Genomic DNA, 23,713 nt, shown 5'->3' on the forward strand with positions numbered 1-23,713 from the left:
GTTCAACATTTTAAATCAGCGGGTCCAGATAACTTGCATCTGAGAGTCTTAAAAGAGCTGGATGAAGAGCTTTCTGAACCATTAACGTTGATATTAGGGCTGTCAATTAATCACAGTTAACACATGCAATTAACTCAAATTAATGTTTTTTTTAAATGAGCATTAATTGCACACCTATTAGGTTAACCAATACCATAAGCTCCTTCCAGACACCAATGGGCAACCAGTGCAGGTCCCTGAGCAACAGTTCTTATGCTCCCAGAGAGATACTATGCTTAATAAGCAAGTCGCTCCATTCTGTGCCAGCTTCATTCTCAGAATGGTTTTAAAGTAGAGTAGTCTAATCTTGAAGTGACAAAAACATGGCTAATGGTGGAAAGATCTGCATCTGAAAGGAAAGACTGCAATCTCCCAGAACAAGGCAGATAATAAAAAGAGGCCCATGCAAAAAAAATGACAAATTCAGAGGTCCTGATAAATCAAAATGAAGCTGTGAAGTTGGAACTTTTGGAGCTGAGATGGAAGCATGCACAAGGATTGTTCCTATCATGTGAGCTGTGACAGGCCATTACTGCGATGAGTGATAAGCAGGAGAACTAGAATGCCACTCTGCCTGAAATCCCATGAGCAGTCAGCGATTACCTCAAATTTCCAATGAAAAGAGGGGAAGGAGAGGGAATGTTTTGGAAAAATGCACTTAACATAGATTATTTATTCAAAATGTCCACCATAGAGGCCAGCATTGGAAAAGAAAGGAAGGATGGACACAACTCATGTTCGACCCAGACACCTGTTCTATTCCAAGTAAGTAATTCGTTCAGCGACCATCAGTTTGTCAGAAAGAAGAGTGACTGCTGCATGTGTCTGATAAATAGAGTGCTGCCAGTCTAACATCTACACATAGAACACATAAATCATGGACCACAGCAATCCGAGCTTCCCCATGCCCGCTCACTCCACTGCGGCAAGCAGCAGGGGAGAGATTGAGCCACTGCAGTTTCTTCAGAATGTAAGCTTTCATTTTAAGAAGCAGTCAACTTTTAAACTTGCATTAAACAACTTTCTGAATTTGAAAGCAACTGAAGGCCACGGGAACATTAACTCAGAAGTGCAATTGCTATTTCACTACTTGCTTTTAAAAAAAAAATTTAAGCAGAAACATCCAGTATAGGTAAAGTACCATTACTTTCATAATCACCACTGGCTCATGCAACAGCTCGTTTTCCCAAGTCTCCCCCCTCCCATCTAGAGAAACTGTCCCCCTAAAAGGCATTGTCACAGTCAGAGTATGCACAGCGCTCTAATGCCAATAACAGAGCACCACATTTTAGCATGCACAAAAATGGGGGATTAGGAGACAACAGAATGTGGGGGTTTTTTTTCTATCCCAAAGCCCCAAATTCACCTACAACTACTTGAAAGTGATGGCCCAACAGTCTAAGTGAGGGCCTAACAAATGCAGGCTTGGATGTGCCCAGTCTGAGGTGGTATCAAAGACATGCTCAGGTTTTTGAAGGGATGCACCTTTGGGATCAGGATGGAGTTCTAAGGGGAAAGAAGCCCATATATTGGGCTGGTGTGTAAGCTACAAGCATAGGGAAGAATAACTGGAATTAAGCTAGTGATAGAGGATGAAAATTGTAAATTCAAGAAGATCTGATATAGTCCTAATGTACTTTGCTGGGTCAAGGTAGCACAGAGGAGATGAAATTCAAAGAATTCTCCAGATCACCCTACTGAGTTAGGATAATACAAGATATCCAAATGGGGAACTTCACATAAAGCCAATACCTTGGCAAAAACAGGGTGAATGGAGGAAGAGGTTTTAGCCTTTAGGCTCTGCATCTTTTTTTTATTTTTAAATCGGTTTAGGTCACAGACCAAGACACTGGAATGGTTACTTGGAATTTTTAAGGAGTTAGTTTATTTAGAGAATTTCAAGATTAAATTTTAGAAACATTATTTTAGTGACTGCAGTGGATTTTTTTTCAGTGTTTTGTTTTTGTAAAAGCTAAAATAATGTAATGCTTTTGTGTAAGCAAGAAATGTTTGGTTTAACTTCTATGTGGCATAGTCTGGGATGTGGGTTTTTAATGACAAGTAGTTTGTGCTTTGTCCCCACACTATCGTCATTACCACATGCTCCATCGTACCCTGGTGTTTTTACAAGAAAAACTTCTGGGCACTTCAGCCTTTCCTTTTAGTAACCTTCCACCTGTCACACAAGAATGGAAATTAACTGGTGCAGTTTTCTAGTATTGTAAAGCTATTTCAGCCATTACAAATGGAAATTATTTTACAATATTGCAGGATAAAATCCAACCAGTGCATGCTTAGGGCTTTTATCTGATATGGATTTATATGCTCAAAAAGAGGCTAAGGGACCAGTAAAATAGCCTAGCTATGTAAGTGACAAGCCTCTGCAAACCACTGTAGCTTATGAAGAATGTGTTTTGATACTTAAAAGGAAGTTTGTGAAGAAAAGTAGCACTTCACTGGCATAAGAGGCTTTGGACATACAAAGGCTGGAGAGGGAAAAGCTACAGCAGACCCTTCAGATGTTTTGACTATTTCTATCTCTGTTTTTTTAATATTCCCCACAGTTGACATCTGGGGGCACCACTCTCATGTCTTTAAAAAAGGAAATTCAGATGGAGGAAAAGACTCTCTCTACTTCAGTATTAACAGATTTATGGATAACAAGGGCTGCGTGACCCTGGTGCTGAGTTATGGTTCATTGCAAATAATGAGACCAAGAAATTGAGTTAGTGTTGCTGGCTCACCACCAGTGTTATAAATCTTAACTTATTGTATCAGCAATCAAAATGATATACTTGACACTACAGGTCTCCAATCAGCTAGCCTCCTAGACTCCAGAGGGAAGTAAGGCAGGGGCAGGGAGAGAAGAAAAATCACTTGGTCCAATAGTCATATTTTACCTGGTGTTTTTATTCCAGTTAGTGTGAGTCATCTAGCAACACTCTATCAAAGTCCTACAGATAAGGCATCGTATGTCTTAGGCGAGAATACGTGAGAATACGTGAAGCAGAATTTTGAAGACTTTTGTAGTGTAACAGTGGGCACTTGCTCCTGGATGACATCGGTTTCTCTTGTCTGATGCTTTCATGTTTGGCTTGCAAAATTCTGACCTCCCTCAAGTTTCTATTTAGTGCAGCAAGTCTGTAATGAGAGGACTTAGGGTATGTCTAAACTCCCCACAGTTCAGACTACAGGGGGTGTAAACAGCAGCACGCAGCAGAGAGCTGCACTGACGCGGGTCCCTGTGTGGATGCTGTGGGTGCGAACTTAAAGGTCCCCAGTTCTCACTGATATAGTCCAAAAGGATTTACCATTTGGATTACCACATCCTCTAAGGACATGACAAGTGGCAGGGAAGCTCTGTTTCAGCTCCTGTGATTCAAAGGCTGCTCCCCTCCACATGTACAGGAGCTTGAGGGATGGGCAGGGAGAATCTATGTGCACGACTCTAGGACATGAAGCCATAAGATGCTAGGTATTGGATATGACTGAGGGTGACTTTGGGACAGATCTTCTTTTGTTGGGGTCTGGCAGGTCGCTGAGCCTGTGGAAAAGGCGCATGGCATTTGTGTGTGTCTGATGGTACTGTTCTCCCCCTACCTCCCCCATGGTTGCTCCACTCTCCAGTTTATGGGTCCCACGTCCCTCTGATGAGGTTTTTTTGGGAGGTGGGGTGGTGGGAGTTTAGAACTCCTGTGTGTTCAGAGTCCTAGGAGCTTCAGGGGTGAGTGAAATGGTGGATTGAGAGGAGCAGGTGTCTTCTGAACCGGTCTCCTTGCAATACATTTAAAGACAGTGTATATGTCCATGCGCTTTCAATGTAAGGAGCTCATTAGAGCCAGTTTTCACTGGGCCTATTGTTCTACTCGACACTGGGGACTGGGGGAGGCAATTGCTTATGCCTGTCAGCATCAAGGCTGCCATGTGTGGGCACAGCCCATCTCCAGGCTAGCTTGGGCCACTCTCAGCTCATCTGGATTGCCCTTCGAGCATCACATTCTAAGGCGCCTAACTCCCCCCATTCATTGTGTAGGGAACCTAGGTGCCTAATTCAGGCATCGTGCATCACAGCCACAGTTCAAGCCACAGTGACAACCAAAATCTTTCCTGACGCCATTTTTTAGCACCATGGCTCCGTCAGCCTCATTCTTCCCTTTACTGTAGAGCAAGCCTACTCTGCACCATGCCAAGTCCATCTATCAAGGAGGACACTAAGATGTCCATTACTTGCTTCCTGGGCACTGCCTTTCACCTAAACCCAGAGTAACAAATGGAAGAGATCCAGGAGAGACCAAAAGCTGATTACAGATAGAGAAAATGAAGAGATACAGTCTTAATCTTGTCTCCTCTAAACTAAATCTACATCAAATGAATGGTAGAGAAAGCAAGTCAGATCCCCATCTACTTTCTCAGAATACAAGAGCCCAGAGACATCCAATGACACAGAAAAGATATAAAATAACCTAAATGGGCCCCATGATTCCACAGCTCTGTTATAGCAAAAGAAATTCTTCATTATCTCAGGTTTATGCCTAACTTTCAGATACAGCTGCCCAGTCACTGAGGTAAGCTGGTCTAATCGTGTCTTTTGTTCACTCTGTGTCAACAGGACACATTGCAAGTTTTTGACTGATTAACTGTGTTCCATGCCTGCTCTGCACTATCCTAAACTCTGGCCAAACCCTTGTTGGGCATGTGACAAGTGAGAGGCCTGGGAAATGTAAGGTGTTCAAACGACTACACTGAAATGTACCAGACAACATGGACTTTTGTGACAGTAAGTGGTAAGTGGGTTCCCTGGGGAATCCCTGGAGGGTGGCTAATGCAAATTCCACAACACCAGTTATGCAAACGCAACCTTTTGCGGCTTCGCTCCGAGGAGAAGGTAACTGACTGGTGATCTCCTGTTACAGGAGGTCAGAGATTAACGGCTCAAACTGTATAAAGGAACAGCTGAACTGTCCCAAGGTTAGTCTCATTCTTGATCTGAAACCTAACACAAACTGGTAATCAGAAAAGCAAACCCAGTGGAGGGGTTTGATAGACTGACACCTATCAAAGCCTTGCCTGGGAGTTGAGGGAGGTTGACCTCTGGTAAGCTTTCAGCATGCATGTAGGTCTCTCTTTGTTTTCTCTGTAATACTTTTGCCCCAAGAATAACTGTACCTTGCTGTGTGAAGGCTGTCTGGTAACTGGTGTACACTGTTGTAGTGCCCGGAGAAAGGTTAACCACAGATGCTGGACACAGGTCAGACCTGCTGGGGAAAACTACAGGGAGGTGCAGAGAGACTGCAAGACTAATCCCCTGATCTGGAGGGAGAGTGACACAGGTCTCCTCCTGAGAGAGATGACAGCTAGGAAACCTAAAACCTTAAGTGAGTGTCTTCTAGGAAGAGCGGGATTGGAAGGTGTTGAAGAGGCAGTTACTCCAACTGTGAGAGCCACATACAGCCACTGCCACCAGCTGTGGAACTGGAGCAGAATTCAGCCAGAGGGAACAATCTACCAAAGCAGAACATGGTTCCCCTCAAGAACCATATTTATGAGTGAACTTAAGCATGTGGCTATGAACTGGGACATGGAAGCCACCAGAGCCAATCAGTTAACGTTACTGAAAGATGAAAACCATCAAAAAATTACAAGTTAGTATTTGCCTTTAGAGCCACAGGAAATTTGTGGTGTAGCATGAACTGAAAAGCCAGCACAGATGTATCCGATTTTGACAAGCTCAGAAAAATGTAGTTTTTAAACCAACTCTAATATTCAGGATGTGGTGCTCTAAAGCAGAGGATAGTGAAAGTCTAGTGATAAAATTAAGCAATAAGGGTGGGGGACCCATATGTAGTCTTGAAGCCAAATTGTTAACTTTCAGGCCATGCTCCAAAATACACCAGGATTTCTAAGGAAGAGTAGATTGAGACATCTAGATTGATGGATTCATTGAGGCTTTTGGTGTCTTTCCTGTTAGACAGGCTATCTGATATTAGATTGTGCTATATTGTGAAGTATTCTGGGTAGTAGAGTTCTTGTTTGTGTTAATATTCATACCTGTTTTCTTTCACAATCCTAGAAGGTGGGTACTTTTAATAAAACACCAGAGGCTGAGGGTATATTGCCTATTGCTTCCTCAGAAACTAAAACATCCTGAAAGGTCTAATTGCTTTGAAAAATTTGAGAAAGGGAGTCCCAAAATAGAAGGGAAGACAGACAGATTTCCTCTCTACTGTGTGCCTGTGGGGTACTGCCCCTAAAAAGAGCTGGTCTGGCAAGCCTCTCCCAATCCATTTTGATACCATAATTCAGGAATCAAACTCGTCTACTTAGCACAGCATCAGATTTAGATGAGTGGGCTTCTCTATTATCTTGTCTGGTCGGCCCCTTACATTTTCCTTGCAGGTAGGCTGACTTGCTTGTCTTACTCTACAAGGACAGTCCACAGGGACTGCTCTTGTTATCACCTCCTTACCTGAAGGGATGAATTTTTAGGCTGATTCTTGAGTTGTTTTGTTTTGCTTGACACTACAAGAGTGAGGTAACCCATTGTTACTGTGACCAGACACCCTAGGGACTATCCTGAATGGCAACCACACCAGGGAGGATTTGTTTTCCTTAGCATGCCTGCAAGAGCCCGGAAGGCAGGCTCAAATCCACCAGTTTACAACTGGCTAAAAGCTACAAGCTTCTTCTACTAGTTCAAAATATATACCTGACCAAGATACAAAATTTGGGGCCCTCCGCCCTACATTACTGACTGTTCACTTGCCCTTCACAGAGTTGCAACATCCACTGTTTCCTACAGTGGGAGGAGCAAGAGAGACACGAGTAGTGAACCAAGGAGAATAGTTACAGCGAGATTAAATACCTAAATTAAAGGTTCCTTGGTCAACTGAGGGCAGATCTCACTCCAGAGTTAGTTTTTGTTCATGTAAAATACTGGACAGAGGCATTTTTGTTAGTATGAAATTAATGGGGAGGATGGTCAATTCATGAAGTTTGCCATAAAATTGATTATTTTCAGCTACTTTCTAGAAAGCATGGGTCCATGTAAATACACAGCCTTATGTATGTCAGCTGAAGACTCATGTAACTTGTTTACCTTTTTCAGTCATAAGTACTGTAGACATCACCTGTGCTGTGATCCTGACAGCTTGCAATCAGGGCAGAGTTGGCCAGATCATTAGTTGGATAGGAGACCTTCCAGGAGGACCTACGTGCTGCAGGAAGTGAAACTCTTCCTTCTTAGTTAGTACTTGATCATCAAAGAGAATGTGATCCTCATTTCTCATCTCACCTGAAAGCATGGGCTGTACAGGGAGGTAAATTTTTAAAGGTATTTAGTTGCTGCCCTGCTCAAACTCAAGGCAGCTGCTGCCTAGCAGAGTTTTCAGAACCAGAATGAGAGGCAAGTAGTTGCCTATCTCCCCATGCAAGGGGCCAAGTAAGCACCTCTGTATGGACGTTTCAGAATGCCAGGATGTGAGCCCTGCCCCACCTGTGTAGACATAAATTCCTGAGCAAAGCGACCTTGAAGTGTGGAGATACTCATTAGCCCCTATTACTGGTGTATGCCTGAACCAATTGCTCTACAGTCCCTCACCATCTTAGACTGCTGCAGCTCCTACATTTAGAAAGCCATTTCCACTATCTAGCACACAATGCTACATAAGGGGGGGAAAAGTTTTACTCACCTTCCTCTGGAGTCCCCTTAACACTCTCAGGGCCCCACACCACTAGATTCACTCCACTCCCTTCCTTCTGGAGGCTGGAGAAACAGGTGGACATAGAAGTGAGTCAAATTTCTCACGTTGTGTCATCCGTACATCAATTTGGGAGTTCTGAGGGATGAGCAAGGGGAGGGTCCCTCCACACCCAGCAGACCCTAATCCTAGCCCCTCCGTTCCCAGGCTCAAAGCCTTCCCAGCCCAGCAAAGGCAACCTCTGGAGTCAGTCAGTCTCAACAATCTCCTCGAGCACGAAGAACAGCTTATGCCATATAGTGCACCTAGTGGAGCCCAGGCTGCTACAGGAATGGAAAGACACAGTAGCCTGTGAAGGTGGGGGAGGAACAGGCAAACCCTCCCACATGGTTTAGTCCTCCCAAATGATAAAGAGGTGGAAAAAAATATAGGAGAGTCCTTCCAGTAGACTGGAGGAAAATGAGAACCACAATCAACAAGTTTCTCCCCACTTCGCCCCCTCACTGCCAGCACACAGTCAGCTCCTGAGAGGCATGCCATGCAGCGGGCACTGCCATAAGCTCACCCTCCTTGTTAGGTTCTGGGATAGAGCTGCACATCCAAGTGTTGTACACCTGCACTGGTCTCCTGTTGCCCTGGTCATCAAGGGGCATCCCCTGGTCCGGCCAAATGATGGACTGGGGTAGTTCTCCACCACAGAGTGGTGTGCAGCAATAGATTTCTCCATGTTGACACCCTGTTCCCTGTCCCCCGTTGCCTACAACCATCTCAAACTTTAGCATTCAAGTTGGGGGTTTTCTTGCACTTTTTCTTGGTGGAAAACCAGCTGCAAATCGGGATCTGCAGCCACTTTTATTTTTGAATGGAAGCAACAGGAAAAGGCTCTCTTCTCTCACCGCTCCTGTGAGGGGAGGTAGAAGGGGGGATAAGCACCGAACTACACAATATAGGGTACGTTGAGGAACTTTGATTACTCACCCCCCATCAGCATTTTCAAAAGCTTCACATCCATAGCGACCAATCGGTGCATACCCTATTATCAGGCAGGTACTGGGCAACAATGTCATGTGTTGATGATCATGGCAGCTCATTAAAATCGAAGTCTACGAATGCTGTTTTAAGCCTGTCATGCCACCAGTGTCCCTAGCATCCCAGCATGATGGTTTCCTCTGGGTCAGAACATGACAGGTCAGCCACGGGGCGCTGGAGAAGGCAGAGGCAAGCAAGGAAGCGGTCCAACGTTTCTAACTATATCAATGAGATCGACCAGTTTATGAGTGTGCAAGCCCCAATCCTAACTAGCATCCAATACGTCCGAAATATTTGCAGCTGGCCAGGACAGGATGAATAATGGGCAGCCACTGGAGGGGATTGAAAGTCATTTTTAAAAGTGGCAGCTGTGCCAGGACCAGGGAAAGATGGCCATCCATGAGATCACTAACACAGGGGCATAGAATGTGGAGGGGATGGGGGGGAAATTGGATCTCCTGCTTCTCCAAACACTTGCAGCTTGCAGCCTCTGCTAGTCCTTCAGCTGCTGTAATGAGAGTGCGGGGGTACAGACACCCCGCAAAGGCAGAGGAGCCCAACCTGTAAGTTTACCCAGTAGATGACCTAGAACAGAGTAAAGTGCCTGTTTTCTTTCACTACATTTATTGGTAAGGTGTCAGGCTATAGAGTCAACACAGTACAACCATACAGGGGTTTAGAAATACATATACCACAGCACCATTGTACGGTCTGCATTTTCTCAGAACCTCACAAATGCCCCAACCTCCCACCCCCCCAAACCACATACTCAACCCCCTACCTCCCTATCCCAGAAGACCAGGTTGGAAATAGCCCCTGGTGTCTGCATGGCTACATGTCACTGCTTTCAGCACCAAAGGCTCCGTACCAGTGGAATGGAGACTGCTCAGCCACATTCATGTATTCCTTCTCCACAGCGCCGGCGTGTCTTAACTGGAATCCCCCTGCATCCTCAGCCCCCACGAGGGAAAGATCCTCAACCCAAACACACATCCCTGAGGAGCCAGTAGTGATCACACGACTCTGACAGAACTCACCACAATACAGATTGCCTTTCCCACAGTCTCAGGTGGGGACACTGATGCCACCCTGCAACATTGCCTAGAAAGACTCAGAGCCTGTCCCCACACCACAGACGCAGGAAGGTGGGCCTGTCCCCCATCCCCGCCTCAAGTCAGAGGGTACCATTGAATGGTGGCTGTGCTCAGCCAGAATGATGCCACAGTGCAGGACATTTTGGGGAGAAGGGAGCAGGCACAAGGGCTCAGAAGTGTGCTGGAACATCAGGGTTGCTCTTGTTGTGTAAGCTGCATGAGCTGTGTGGCGTTAAGATAGGCCATTACTGCAAGGAATGCCAGGCAGAACCTTGGCTCTGAATACAATTGCAGACACAGTCACATAAATGGCCACCCTTTACTGGTCCTGGCGTGATCTTCTCAAAGGGGTACCCATTCATGCAGAGTTTTGCAGATTTGCACATTCCCAACTGTACTCGGAGTTGTGGCTGGAACGTGGGTCAACATCCAGAAGCCCAAGCATAGATGCACATGCTTACATCAGTATACATAAGATGTACGCTCTAACCACAATGGCCATCTGCAGCATCCAACATCTGTTCAAGGAAGTCATGGCCAAGTTTCCCCAATCCTGCTATGAATTGTCTGGGCAATGTCAGGCCTCTCAACATGTTTCATCCTAGAGTTTTCAGTGGGCTGGCTACTAGATAGATTTCCCACCTCCACCCACCCCATCCTTACAACCCAAGACCCAGCATTTCTACTATCCTTTATCTGCCCCATAGGAATGCTGTAAGATTTAATTAAGTTTGTAATATAGAACACACTCAAACACATGAATTTAAGGACATATTTGACATCAGAATGTTGATTTCACTCAGCCTGAAACAGTTCACTTCTCCTTTTAATTATACTTATATAGATTGTAATATCTACAGGGCAGGGACTGTATCTTTGTATGTGTTTGTATGACAGAACAAAAAATCAGTTTGTGCTTCTTCGTGCTATGTAAATTTTAAATGAGAATTCACTTACTTTATTGGCAAGAAGAAAACTAGAAATACCCAATCCATAAACAATCAAAAATACTCCAGACTTGGGGATCTGACGCACTTCAAATGTGCATATATCTTATGATTCAGTAATCCTGATCCATCAAACAGACGATCACTTCTAAGCTCACCAAGTGAAAGAGGAAGACATACATAGCCAAAACAATGACTTGTTTAAAAAAAACAACACACACTCATGAAACAAAAAACATTAAAGGTTCATCAACTAAACACCATAAACTAAACAGAGTGCAGCATGAGACAAAGGGTCTTAGTAAGAGTAACAGCAACACCAGGGTCCTGTGCTACAAACTGGAGTTTCATTAAACATTTCATGGTTTGCAAAAAAGTTTTTTAATCTATTCTCTGTTTTTGCTAAATATTGAACAGCATGGGAAAGTACAGGGAATCCAAGGATGCTTAATGTAATGTTAGTTGATTCAGCAAAGAGAAAGGTTCCTGGGATATTGGGCAGTTGCCGTATTTCCTAGGTGTATTTGAAGGGAGATACACTAAAGTTGTGACATAATGCACAGCAAATGGGGCAATATCCCAAGAGCTGAAAAATCCATTACTGTGCTTAGCATAGACAGTGTTACCGATTATTTTCAAAACTATGAACTTCAGACACTGGTTAAAATTAGATGATTCATGTTGATTCATGACAGGTTTAAAAAAACCCTCTGACCAAGTTCTATAGTGGGCAGGAGAGTCTTCTTTGTAAAATACCACGTTAAAAAGTTACTGTTTTCTCCTGGAAAATGTGGTTTCTCTAATTGATGGTTGTAAAAAAGAAAGCCTTTTCAAACATCCCACTTGATTCGTCATTTCAGGGTGGGTCAGTCTCCTCATGTCATGTAATGTGATGCAATATAACAGATGCACCCCAAATTGTGTGATGCCGAGTGAGCTGCAAAATTCTACAAGTGAAGCCTCAGTCCAAAAGTCACACCTTTTCTTGAATTTCAGAAATATTAATTACATCCCTCCCTCCTTAATCTCTGTATTTCTCAGGACATCCCAGATCAGAAACAAAAGGCTAGGAGGCTGTTTTCACATTTTGTTCATTTGGAACCAGCATTACCAGAAGTCTTACAAAGTTTGATCAAGACTTTCAACCCAAAATGTTCTGGATAAGCATATTAGGGAATGCAATAAAACACCTGCGGCTGACCCATGTCAGTCCACCTGGGCTCACAGGGTTTGGGCTAAAGGCTATAAAATTGAATATAAAGTACCTAGATAGGTCTTGAAGGATAAGAATACACATCCACAGTGCTTTTATTATTGGGAGATGGGAGGTTACTGGACTACTCTAGTTGTATTCTATTTTTGAATGTGTCAAAGAGGTGCCTAGAGCAAAGAAGAAGTGTTCCTTTTTATGGAATGTATATAAATCAAAAACAGAAGTAAAGGACAAGGACAAAGCAAACTGCACCATCTCTCCTACTTTTCAACTGTTGAAAAGTTGTAACTTCTGTGGTCAGCAGTCCTTTTCCCCCATTTTCTCCAAATGAGCTGACTGTATTTTGAGATAAGGCATTGGAGAAGGAAGCAGATGCTTGCGTCTCCTAACCCATTCTGCTCTGCCTCAGTCTACTTATGAATTGCCCCTCTCCTTCCTCAGACATGTCAGCAAGGATAAATTCATGGAGGTTAAATCCATTAATGGCTATTAGCCAGGATGGGTAAGGAATGGTGTCCCTAGCCTCTGTTTGTCAGAGGGTGGAGATGGATGGCAGGAGAGAGATCACTAGATAATTATCTGTTAGGTTTACTCCCTCTGGGGCACCTGGACAGGATACTGGGCTGGATGGACCTTTGGTCTGACCTAGTATGGCCATTCTTATGCAAGGAAGAAGGTCCATTGACTGGGAAGGCTAGCAAGGTGAGACAGATATAACCTAGCTGTCCCATATATCCCTCATCACTTACACCTCAAAAGGAGCATCTTAGAACCTGGCTAATTTTGATAAGATAAACTCCCTCTCAATTAGCTTCTTCAGTATTAATTTTGGGATCCAGCTCCCCAGCTGAGGCAAATTCACACAGCTCCAATGAAGAGAGGATCTGGCCTTGAATGTTTATGTTCTTTAAACAAAAGCTACTGATGTTCACCCATCAGTAATCAGGGTACAAGTAAATAAAATCATTTCAAGGAGACAACAGACAATTTCTTTTGATATTTGACATCCTGAGATGTAGAAAGTTAATGGTGTACTCCTCACTCTTCTTTTATGCAGAGGTGAAAGTAAGCCAGTACGGTCCGGTACAGCGTACCAGCAAGAGCCAGTATGCCATGCCGGATCAGACCGGCTTCCCCAGGCTGGCTCTTTAAAGGGCCCCTGGTCTCCCCGCAGTGGCTGCAGCCCGGGGCCCTTTAAATCACCGCCGGAGTCCTGCCGCCACTACCCCAGGGGCTCCGGCAGCGGGACTCAGGTGGAGCTTTAAAGGGCCCGGGGCTCTGGCTACTGCGGGGAGCCCCGGGCCCTTTAAAGCACAGCCCGAGCACAGCAGCTGGAGCCCCAGGGCTCCCCACAGGGGCCAGAGCCCCGGGCCCTTTAAAGCGCCATCCGAGCCTCACTTCCAGAGCCCCGGGGTAGCAGCGGCAGGGCTCCAGTGGTGATTTAAAGGGCCTGGAGCTCTGCTGTGGCTGGAGCCCGGGGCCCTTTAAATCGCCCCTGAGCCCTGGGGCTCCCAGCCACCTCTGCAGCCGGTAGCTCCAGGGGTGATTTAAAGGCCCCGGGGCTCCCAGCCACAGCCGGAGTCCTGGGACCTTTAAATCTTAATTTAAAGGGCCCGGGTATTTAGAGGCCCCACCTCTTCCAGTTGAGGCCACGCTTCTTCCGGTTGAGGCCACGCCCCCTGCTCAGGACTCCAGAGTACCGGTAAATTCTTTAAGTTACTTTGACCCCTGCTTTTATGGCTCTCATCTGGCTGTTTAAAGTTCAGAAATCTTTTTGGTGACTTACCTTAATGCAATAGGGATATACTACATTGCCATGGCAGATTGGAGGGAAATGGTATTCAAACACTTTGCTTGTAAGATAGAAAACCTGCTCCATACTTTGCAGACCACGTATCTCAAGAAAAGGGATTTTAAAAATGCAGAGGATAATGTTGCTGTGGATTTGTTGTCGGCAGTTTCAGAATAAAGAAAGTTTCCGTCATAAATAACCCTGATGGCTTTCTTTTATAGCAGAAATACTGCCACTTTTTTGAGTGAACCCAGATTTGATAAAATCTCATCACTTATTCATAAACCCTGATTTACACAGGCAGTTGGTTTGGGATTTGTCAGTCTGATTAGTGCCTCATGCTTTTCCACACCCCACCTCTCTCTTTTGCTATGAGGCAACAAAATAATGGTGTATAACATTCTTATTTGACACATTCATTTATTGAGGGATCCTTGGGGTCAGAAGAGTTTTGTGCTAGTAGCCAGGAGGTACTGTATGTCAGAGAGTATTGTTTGTTTGTTTTTTTAAATATTTTTAAAAATATAGTAACTTAACTTTGACAGCTAAATGCATTATGGAACACCCTTTTCTTCTTCCGAGATGTGCAGATCCAGCCAGCTGACAAAAATACATAATAGGAGCTAAATTAAATAGCATTTTATAGTCGCCCATCTTTCCCTCACCAAATTCCTCAGTTATAGACTTCTAAGAATCACACAATATCCTGGAGGGACTGAGACCTCCGTGCACTATGCTGGCTTTGTAATACCTCATCTTTGTCATAGATTGCTGCACAGAGCTGTATATGGAGAGGTCTTCCCCATCCTCTTTATCCAAGAGGTTGGAATGTCTTCTTGTGTAAGAGCAGAGAATTCAACTCCGCAAGGTTGCTATACAGTAAGGCTAAGTACTTGTGGAGCTCATGAGAAAAACTTCCACATCTTTTTCTCCTTATCCCAACATCTGGAAAGGGAGACACTGCCTTCTAGCTAGAGAGACTCCACTAGGTAGAGGGTCACCTGTACTCTGATTTACAGTATACTGAGAGTCTGACAAAAAAGTTCTCTGCCACCTCTACATTAATTTCACTTTTCTCTCTCCTAAACTGGGAAATAAACCTTTACAACAAAGGTCCTCACCTCCTCCATGATATCTATAGGAACTTTTAGGTTTAAAGATCTAGATTAAGAATATGTGGATTCTCTATAACTTGAAGTCTTTAAATCATGATTGAGGACTTCAGTAACTCAGCCAGATGTTATGGGTCTATTATGGGAGTTGGTGAGTGAGTTATGTGGCCTGCAATGTGCAGGAGGTCATGCTAGATGATCACGATGGTCCCTTCTACCTTAAAGTCTATGAGTCTATGTGGTGTTTAGGGATTACTGCAGTGACTTACAACCTTACCCATTACACTAAAAATATTAGGTAATGAAGTCCAGCAGACAGCACAACCACGGAAAGAAATACATCCAAAACTTGGTTAGATCCCTGCACAGCCACAAATGGAGGAATTCAAGGCCCGAAGGGGAACAGAAAAGAAATACACCTCCTCACTCTTATTGAACTCCCATAGCTCATACTGGTCAATTTTCATGATGCTAGACTGTGTAATTTTATGGTCCCCTCTGCAGCAAAGCTATCAGAGGTATTGAACTGTGGGGATTTTATAGCACTTAAATGAGGAACGTGTGTGTGAAGGGGTGAATTTGCTATCCCCCTGAGCAAAGTTTGTCCAGCTTCTTTTCTGTGAAAAGTTTCAGCAGAAACCAAACACAAAAATTATTCACTTATGGTCACTATAGTGTGTATTTAGAAAGACCAAGATGAAAATCAACCATTTAAAAAGAACTCTTGTATGAAAGTGAGCTGACAAGACTTCTAATCCTCTCCCTGGAGCTAAAATTTAGCCTGGAAAGCCTCAACAAATAAGCTCACCACATGTTCACTGCAGGGAACAGTTCTCCTGCCCTCTATGGCCGCTAAGTCAGAGTGAGGCAAGCCTCTTCATTCCATTGCCCCACTGGCCTGGGTGAGTTTGCGGGGTCAGAGGGCTCAGAAAGAACGGATCATGCGAGGAACAAGAGCAGGTGGGAGTTAGGTGAAAAACCCATGCGGGGGGGGAGGGGGGAGAGCTGTCTGTATTGTGCTGTGAGGAAGCTGGGAATAGGCACAGGGGAGCTGCTGCTATTGCAAGCACCTGCCAGGTACTGGCTCATGAGCTGCCAGAGTATCCAGAGTGTGGGGAGAATTAAGGAGCTGGGGGGGGGGGGCAGACCAGAGAGACAGCCACATTGCTGCAGCTAAAGGGCCCACCTTACCACCATACAATCCTTAAAGGGGCAGTAGCACAAGTGGACAGCCATTGGAGCACCCCCATTCTAGGGACACTGTTTAGAGAAGGTTTGAGGCAATGGGACATTCAGTAGAACCTGAATGGGATGAAGCCACACCCAGCCTTGAGTACATACGGCATTAAAGGGGCCAAGACCTGTTGAAAGCTGCCTGGACAAATGTCGCTCATGCAAAGCATAGGCAAAACATCCCAGATCATGAGAAAGAGAGACTGGGACTGAAATACATCTAATCCCCTTCCAGAGAAGTCTGGAACCAACCAAGAGTTCACTGTCAGCTGCAATTCAAAAGGTATTACTCTTTAGCCGTTAAGGTCTATATATAATTTGAGATCTGTTTGTATGGTGTTGAAAGTGTGTTCCAGAATTGAAGGTCCTTTGGCTGAGAACACACTGGTCCATAAAAGGTAAATTTAGAGACTAAGCAAGGATGCCCCACCTGACTCTATTGTTGTGGTGGAATTTGGGGACATTGTGTTTCATACGCAACCAGGATTCAAACTGCCACTGGAGCTGACTTTCAGGACATAGTGAAATTTATATTTACTGTACTCCATCCTGAGTGTGTAATAGTGGATTTGTACATGGTATCCTGAAGTTGAGAATCTGATTACATTTGTAGTTATGCTATACGTCATCTCCATTCATATATCTAGAGTCTATACATGTGCTACACAAATCTAAAAACAAGTTTGTGCTAGAGACCACCCTTATAATTAGCAGTGAGGTGTCTTAAGTATCCACAGCGGTATCTTTTCCTCACTTAATACAACTAACTTGGTTGTAGAGATCACAAGCACTTCTAAAAACGGATCCTTCAAATTACTTGCAAAACTGACTACTGAAAGCAGGGGAAAGATTGAAACAGAAGAATCAGCATGTATCTCAGAATACAATTCTACGAAATGATGCAATGTTCAATACTTACAGAATTTATTTTGCAGCTGCAGACTATATACATCCTGGAAATCAACCAAACTAAACACACCTCGAAGACAGAGCTGCAAGGGTATCAAAGACTATATAGTATTGTATTGCTTTAGAGCTTAATGCATTTCAGTAATGTTAGGTTATGTATCCATTAGATAATGAGCTGAGCTTTTACAGATGACCTGTTACATGGCTGTCAGCCCCTTGAGCACTTAATGGAGTGAGCAAGCATGTGACTAGTGGGGTTTGATCTGGGGTAGCAAGAGGTGTTGAGTCTCTCCATATTGGCCAAAGTGAGGGCTTGAGAGATGGCTGGAATAGTAGCTTGGCCAGGAGAGTCCTGTGGTAGAATGGGGACTTTCTGAAGTAGTTGGGACTGGAGCAACATGGAAGTTGTTTGCTCTGGTTAAGTGGAAACTGGGAAGGAACCAAGGCAGGTTTTTGGCAGGGGACCGGTTGAGAATGCCTGATTAGGCAAGGCATGGTAGAAGTAGCCCCTGGGTGAGGAGCCCGGGGGCTGAATCCCATCATAAGAAGTGGTACAATTTTGCTCCATCTTTACTAAAAGGCCACCTTCTCTAAAAAGTTGTTTGCAGCATTTGTAAACAGTACAGCCTCTAGTATTCAAAAATCATGATATCTTAATCTCATGACTTTTAAGCCCCAAAAAACTGTGGGTTATTTATCTTTTGGAGTTTTTTTTTTAACCTTTAGGGGGCACTTAGGTCACATTTTGAGGCTTTTCTCCATAACCATGAGGACTAAACCTACTAATGAAGGCTGAGATTCTCACCTAATCACATGCTTCCAGGAGCTTGAAGTTTTAAGGGGAAAAAACCCCAAATAGCATAAGACTTGTGACAAAATCATGAGTTTGCAACACTGTTTGAGTGTATTTTGTCATGTCTTTGGGAGGACAGAGGGGGAAAATGACAAAGTAGGTGACAAAACCATTCCTGTAATATCTTGTACACTACAGAATTTTAATTGGAAAGGGGCAGTCTGTTTTCAAGGAACTTATACCAGTTCGCTATTCTCCTTCCAAGTGGAATTTCTTGACTAAATGGCTTTTCTAGGATGACTTGTGCACAGCACTTCTCTGGCCAAACTGGACTTTCAGCAGCACTGAAATATCCATAATCATCAAACTAAAGCAATCCAATGGTCCATGTCTTCCTTGAATCAGGAAGCTATTTTTGCACAGTAGCCTGTCAACAGCACACAGGTACAATTGTAGCTATATGAATGTAGGACATCAGCAATGAAGTAGGTGCCAACAATTTTTTTTTTTGCATTGAAGCAAGAGTTAAAGTTGTTTAAACATTAACTCCCAGAATATGGTATAGCCAGCAACTGCCTGGTCACTGTAGTCTGTAAACCTGAGCACTGTACTTCATAGCTGTGCCTTCCAAGATGGAGGGTGGCCTCTGGTGTCTGCAACCACTTCCTTCCAAAGAGGACAGCTGCTCCATACGCACTGTACTCCAATGTTATTCTATGCTCTAGGATACAAGCCAGGGCAATCAAGAGGAAACATACAAAGCACATTTGAAGCTGGAACTCATGTAACATAAATAGCCTTTAAGTCTGAGAACAGAACTACAGGACCTGAGATTCAGGTAAAGAAGTCTGAGGCAGAATGGAAAAAAAAAAGGCTATTCCTCTCTAAAAAGGGGAACTTTGCAGCAAGTACATAACCCTTGAATTGATGAACGTGTTATGAGGTATAAACAAACAAACAGTCTTGTACAATCAGAAGTTAAGAGCCAAAATAAAAAATTTCTGCTGCCAGGTGTTACAATGAAAGTTCCCAAATTGCATGTTTCAGGGGCTTTTCCATAAATACAGAAGAAATGCAATGGTGTTTTACAGGTTTAGGGGACACTAGTTCTGAACCCTGTTTTAATATGTGTGTGTGTGTGTGTGTGTGTATTTATTTCTATATATTTGTTGAGATTAAATGGTGCAGCCTTAAATATGTATGTTTCCTGTAGCATTATTGACAAAAATGTGTGGAATAACCTTTGACAGGTAAAGATCTTATTCTAGTTACTAGATACTAGTTCTAGATACTTATTCTAGTTACTATCTTATTCTAGATACTAACTTGAGCTTGTCATAATAGGGGAGAGAGAGAGAGAGACTGCCTGGCCACAACACTTGAGCAGTTTTAATATATGTACCATTTTACAAATGAAATACATTGCAGCTGACTAGTCAATTCTTTATTTAGACAATGGCCACTAAGTGTGCTGCATATCGAGCTTCAGCAATATGAGTTCAAGAATCTGAATGCACAAGATATAACAAAAAGGATCAATTGATATTCATTTATTCTTTAAGTGCCACTCCACCAGATTAGAACAATGAAACTGAGGTCCACAACCAGACTTCTAGAATCTTAGCAGAGAAACACTCATGTTTAATTTGTTGATCTATGCAACTATCTAACGTTTTTTGATTACGTCTGCAGCATTCAAGTGCAAAGAAATTGTTTGATGAGTTATCTGGAGTTACTCAAATATTCCTTTCAGTACTTGGCAGCATACAAAAGGAAAGTTGCTTTTCCCATCTTAAATTATTCACTGGTGATGGTTTTCTATGTTGTATACATCTGTCATTTGGGTAATTAGTTGTAAAATTGAGTATTACACACTTGCATTCGATGTTCCATTTCCTAATATTATGAAGCCAGTGCCAAGCATATGGAGACTAATTCCAAAGATTCACTGATGTTGAGTCAAAGTGAAGTCAATCATTTCCCAATAAATGGCTGTCCACAAGCAACTCTGCCAAAGTCTCGGTGGGAGGCTCTGAAGGCATATTTTGTTTAACAGGTACCCAGAGTGCAGAGCGAACCCCATTCTTCACAATTCTGCAGCATGGTTAAATTAAGCTTTCTAAGGTCTGGTATCTGCCTTGAAACTACTGCAAACAGTTACAAAAATCATGCCTCTCTCTGCTTTATCTTTATTGTTAATGTTGGGTTACCTACCAATTTTCATGTCAAAATTCTCATTTAGCAGGGTTTGTCATTTGCTAATGGGTGGCAATTTCTGCATATGGGAAGTGCTAACCAGCTAGCCATGAATTAGACTACTTGTTGATGACTCCCACTGATAAACTCAGGTCCAGTCAATCATGCTAACCTGATCTCATTACTGTTTGTCAGGGGAGTGAACCAGCTTCCATATTTTTCACTATACTATTTGCAGGCAAGACTCTGGAAAAATGTATCATCTTGGACATTACATAAAACTTCCAGTCTCTGACATTATCAGCTACTGAATAAACTAGAATGATGGGGACTCCTGCTAAACAGGGTGTGTTCCTGCCAGCAATTTTCTTTTCACACTCAACATCAAGAGAAGGTTCTGGGTTCAGCCTATGAAATCTCAGCTGAATGGCTGGGTTGTGGTAGATCTCGTGCCATACTTAAAGTCTCTTATGTGCTTTAAGCCCTGGTCTACACTACAGGGTTAGGTCGAATTTAGACATGTTAGATTGATTTTATAATGAATGCGTCTACACAAGCAACCCTGTTCCGTTGACCTAAAGGGCTCTTAAAATCAACTTCTGTACTCATACCCGGCAAGGGGAGTAGCGCTAAAATCGAGCTTGCTGGGTCGAATTTGGGGTAGTGCTGACGCAAATCAACGTTATTGGCCTCCGGGAGCTATTCCAGAGTGCGCCAATGTGACCGCTCTGGACAGCGCTTTCAACTCCGATGCACAAGCCAGGTACACAGGAAAAGCCCCAGGAACTTTTGAATTTCATTTCCTGTTTGGTCAGTGTGGCGAGCTCAGCAGCACAGGTGACCCAGAATCACAAAGAAGCTCCAGCATGGAGCGAACGGGAGACACTGGATCCGATTGCTGTATGGGGAGAAGAATCTGTGCAGGCAAAACTCCGATCAAAAAGAAGCTATGGGGGAGGGATAGCTCAGTGGTTTGAGCATTGGCCTGCTAAACGCAGGGTTGTGAGTTCAATCCTTGATGGGGCCATTTAGGGATCTGGGGCAAAAGTTGGGGATTGGTTCTGTTTTGAGCAGGGGGTTGGACTAGATGACCTCCTGAGGTCCCTTCCAACCCTGATATTCTATGCCAAAATCGCACAGGGCATGATGGACAGAGGCTACAACAGGGACACACAGCCGTGCCGAGTGAAAGTCAAGGAGCTCAGGCCAGCCTGTCAAAAGACAGAGGAGGCATGCACAGCAGGCAAGCAGAGAATCTGTTCTTCCCGGCAGCCAGGACCTTTTCATCACCCTGGAGCCAATACTCTCCCCAGGTGGGATCCCCAACCCTGAAGGAAGAGAAGCACCTCTGGTGAGTGCACATTTGTAACTACAGTACAGGGTTTAAAAGCAATAGTGTTTAATGTTTGATTTGCCCTGAAGACTTGGGATGCATTCGCGGCCAGTACAGCTACTGGAAAAGTCTGTTAACGTGTCTGGGGATGGAGCGGGAATCCTCCAGGGACATCTCCATGAAGCTCTCCTGGAGGTCCTCTGAAAGCCTTTGCAGAAGGTTTCTGGGAAGGGCTGCCTTATTTCGTCCTCCACGGTAGGACACTTTACCACGCCAAGCCAGTAGCAAGTAGCCAGGAATCATTGCAGCACAAAGCATGACAGCGAATGGTCCTGGGTTTTGGTTGCATTCAAGCAACATTCAGTCTTTATCTTTCTGTGTTAGCCTCAGGAGTGTGATCTCATTCATGGTCACCTGGTTGAAATAGGGGAATTTTTGTAAGGGACCAGTAAAAGGACCCCATTCGTGCTGGACTGTTTGCGGTTGGCTAAAAGGGATCATCCCATAGCCACGTGGTGAAGGTAGGGGTGAAGGGAACATCCCAAATAGCCACGCAGAGGGGTTGGGAGAGGTGTGTGCTGCACATCCACCCAAAAACCGCAGCCCCTCCTTTTAAATGGCAAACCCAGCCAGCATTGCTTGCTATGGGAAAGGAGGACACTGCAGTCTGAAAACATTCCCACATGTTATGAAGCTTTTAGAAGCCAAAACCCGTGTCCCCTTTGGCTTACCCTTTGGCTGCGTGGAAACCGAATTCATAGGATATCAGGATTGGAAGGGACCTCAGGAGGTCATCTAGTCCAACCCCCTGCTCAAAGCAGGACAAATCCCCAACTAAATCATCCCAGCCAGGGCTTTGTCAAGCCTGACCTTAAAAACTTCTAAGGAAGGAGATTCCACCACCTCCCTAGGTAACCCATTCCAGTGCTTCACCACCCTCCTAGTGAAAAAGTTTTTCCTAATATCCAACCTAAACCTCCCCCACTGCAACTTGAGACCATTACTCCTCGTTCTGTCATCTGCTACCACTGAGAACAGTCTAGAGCCATCCCCTTTGGAACCCCCTTTCAGGTAGTTGAAAGCAGCTATCAAATGCCCCCTCATTCTTCTCTTCCACAGACTAAACAATCCCAGTTCCCTCAGCCTCTCCTCAGAAGTCATGTGTTCCAGTCCCCTAATCATTTTTGTTGCCCTCCACTGGAGGTTTTCCAATTTTTCCACATCCTTCTTGTAGTGTGGGGCCCAAAACTAGACACAATACTCCAGATGAGACCTCACCAATGTCGAATAGAGGGGAACAATCATGTCCCTCGATCTGCTGGCAATGCCCCTACTTATACATCCCAAAATACCATTGACCTTCTTGGCAACAATGGCACACTGTTGACTCATATCCAGCTTCTCGTCCACTGTAACCCCTAGGTCCTTTTCTGCAGAACTGCTGCCGAGTCATTCGGTCCCCAGTCTGTAGCGGTGCATGGGATTCTTCCGTCTTAAGTGCAGGACTCTGCACTTCTCCTTGTTGAACCTCATCAGATTTCTTTTGGCCCAATCCTCTCATTTGTCTAGGTCCCTCTGTATCCTATCCCTACCCTCAAGCGTATCTACCCCTCCTCCCAGTTTAGTGTCATCTACAAACTTGCTGAGGGTGCAATCCACACCATCCTCCATATCATTAATAAAGATATTGAACAAAACCGGACGAGGACAGACCCTTGGGGCACTCCACTTGATACCGGCTGCCAACTAGACATGGAGCCATTGATCACTACCCGTTGAGCCCAACAATCTAGCCAACTTTCTATCCACCTTATAGTCCATTCATCCAGCCCATACTACTTTAACTTGCTGGCAAGAATACTGTGGGAGACAGTGTCAAAAGCTTTGCTAAAGTCAAAGAACAACACATCCACTGCTTTCCCCTCATCCACAGAGCCAGTTATCTCGTCATAGAAGGCAATTAGATTAGTCAGGCGTGACTTGCCCTTGGTGAATCCATGCTGACTGTTCCTGATCACTTTCCTCTCCTCTAAGTGCTTCAGAATTGATTCCTTGAGGACCTGCTCCATGATTTTTCCAGGGACTGAGGTGAGGCTGACTGGCCTGTAGTTCCCAGCATCCTCCTTCTTCCCTTTTTTAAAGATGGGCACTACATTAGTCTTTTTCCAGTCGTCCGGGACCTCCCCCGATCGCCATGAGTTTTCAAAGATAATAGCCAATGGCTCTGCAATGACATCCGCCAATTCCTTTAGCACTCTCGGATGCAGCGCATCCGGCCCTATGGACTTGTGCTCCTCCAGCTTTTCTAAATAGTCCCGAACCACTT

Source organism: Lepidochelys kempii, chromosome 2 (genome assembly GCF_965140285.1).
Source record: "Lepidochelys kempii isolate rLepKem1 chromosome 2, rLepKem1.hap1, whole genome shotgun sequence".
Taxonomy (NCBI): Eukaryota; Metazoa; Chordata; order Testudines; family Cheloniidae; genus Lepidochelys; species Lepidochelys kempii.